Below are 2,580 nucleotides of genomic sequence, written 5' to 3'. Positions count from 1 at the left end.
CCATAGGTACCAAACCCCTTTTTAATTTGTCCATGCTGAATCTTGACTTAGTGCCAATATCCTCTTGGATCTATCTCTATGGATCCGGATACCTAATATATATGCGTTGTGCTTCTCCTAAATCCTTCATTTGGAAGTGGTTACCTAATCACTTCTTAACAGAAGACAACATTGGAATATCATTTCCAATGAGTAGTATGTCATCGACATACAAGATTAGGAACACAACATTGCTCCCACTAAATTTCATGTATAAACATGGTTCCTCAACACTTCGAGTGAAACCATTCTCCTTTATAACATGATTAAATCGATGATTCTAACTTCTAGATGCTTGCTTAAGTTCATAAATGGATCTCTTAAGCTTGCACACTTTGTTAGGATTCTTAGAATCAACAAAACCTTCGGGTTGTATCATGTACACCTCCTCTTCTAAATGCCCATTTAGAAAAGCGGTTTTGACATCCATTTGCCATATTTCATAATCATGAAATGCGGCAATCGCTAACAAAATCCGTATGGATCTTAGCATGGCTACGGGGGCGAAGGTCTCATCATAATGGAGACCTTGGACTTGGGTAAATCCTTTTGCCACTAGCCTAGCTTTGTAGACATCATCATGTCCTTCTATGCCATTCTTGACTTTGAAAATCCATTTGCATTGGAGAGGTTTTGCCCCTTTAGGCAAATCTACCAAGTCCCAAACTTGGTTTTCATGCATAGAATCCATTTCGGACTTCATGGCTTCAAGCCATAAGGAGGAATTAGGACTAGAGATTGCGGCCTTGTAGGTAGCGGGCTCGTCACTTTCTAAAAGCAACACATCGAGTGTTCCATCTTCTTCGATAAGTCCTACATATCGATCGGGATGGGGAATAACTCGACCCATTCTTCTTAGTGGAGGAGGGACAACCGCGTTAGACGACGAAGGAACATCTTCTTGCGTCTCTACCTCGGTTTGTGGCTCTTGAACTTCATCAAGTTCAAAATTTCTCCCACTCTGTCTCTTAGAAATAAATTCTTTTTCTAAGAAGACAGCCTCGCAAGACACAAACACTTTGTTATCTTGAGGTTTGTAGAAGTAGTATCCTCGAGAATTCGAGGGGTAACCTACAAAGGTGCATTTTTCGGATCTTGGGGCAAGCTTGTTGTCATTCTTTGTTTTGACGTAAGCATCACATCCCCAAATTTTCATGTAGGATAGATTAGGAACTCTTCCTTTCCACATCTCAAATGGAGTCTTTCCGGTGGCCTTAGTGGGACTATTATTCAAAGATATAATTGCACTTTGGATTGCAAATCCCCAAAATGAGTTTGGTAACTCGGTTTCACTCATCATGGATCGAACCATATCAAGTAGGGTTCGATTTCTCCTTTCGGCAACACCATTGAGTTGTGGTGATCCAGGTGGAGAAAGTTGTGATATAATACCACAACCTTTCAAGTGTGAATCGATTTCAAGGCTAAGATATTCTCCACCACGATCGGAACGTAGTGCTTTTATCTTTTTGTCCAATTCGTTCTCTACTTTATTTTGAAATTCCTTGAATTTCTCAAACGCTTCACTCTTATGTTTCATTAAATAGACATACCCATGTCTACTCAAGTCGTCAGTGAAGGTTATGAAGTAGTCATAATTTCCTCGGGCGGTGATACTCATTGGTCCACACACATCGGTATGTATGAGTCCCAACAGTTCACTAGCTCGTGTCCCTTTACCACTAAAAGGATTACAAGTCATTTTGCCAAGAAGGCAATATTCGCATGTTCCATATGATTGAAAATCAAATGGTGTAATCACATTAGTCGAAATTAATCTTTTGATGCGATTCTCGTTTATGTGACCTAATCGACAATGCCAAATGAACGCTTCATTTGGGTCACTTGATTTGAGTTTCTTTGATTGAATGTTATAGATATCATTAGTCGGATTCGAGGTTTCTAAAATATAAATGCCATTAATAGAAGAAGCTTGGCCTATAACCAAGTCGTTCCTTGAAATAGTACAACGATTGTTCTTAATATCAAAACAAAAACCGTCCATGTCTAACATAGCGATTGAAATAATGTTTTTAGAGAGTGTAGGCACATAAAAACAATTATGTAAATAAAACTCAAATCCGTTAGGCAAAGCTAATACATAAGTTCCTTTGGATTCGGCCGCTACTCGAGCTCCATTTCCAAGGCGTAGATCCACATCTCCTTTGCTAAGCCTCATCTCGTCTCTTAAACCCTGTAAATGATTACAAAGGTGAGAACCACAACCGGTATCCAGTACCCATGTCGTAGTGGAAGTATAATTTATATCAATAACATAAATTTCCTTAGGAATTTTACCTTTTGGAACGATGATTCCTTCCCTTATATTTCGCAAATATACGGGACAATTCCTAAGCCAATGTCCCATGCCATAGCCATAATGGCACTCATCATCAACTTGCTTGAAGTTTTTCACTTTCTTTCCCTTCTTCTTGAACTTTTTGCCCTTTGAAGCAAGAACTTGATTGCTTGAGCTCCCACTAGTTTTGGCATCTTTATCTTGCAGAGACAAAGATCCTATAGATTGTATGAGGCCGTCTT

This window comes from Silene latifolia, unplaced genomic scaffold (genome assembly GCF_048544455.1).
Source record: "Silene latifolia isolate original U9 population unplaced genomic scaffold, ASM4854445v1 scaffold_70, whole genome shotgun sequence".
NCBI classification, from domain to species: domain Eukaryota; kingdom Viridiplantae; phylum Streptophyta; class Magnoliopsida; order Caryophyllales; family Caryophyllaceae; genus Silene; species Silene latifolia.
The sequence above is the reverse complement of the archived record's forward strand: the minus strand, read 5'-3'. Positions refer to the sequence as shown.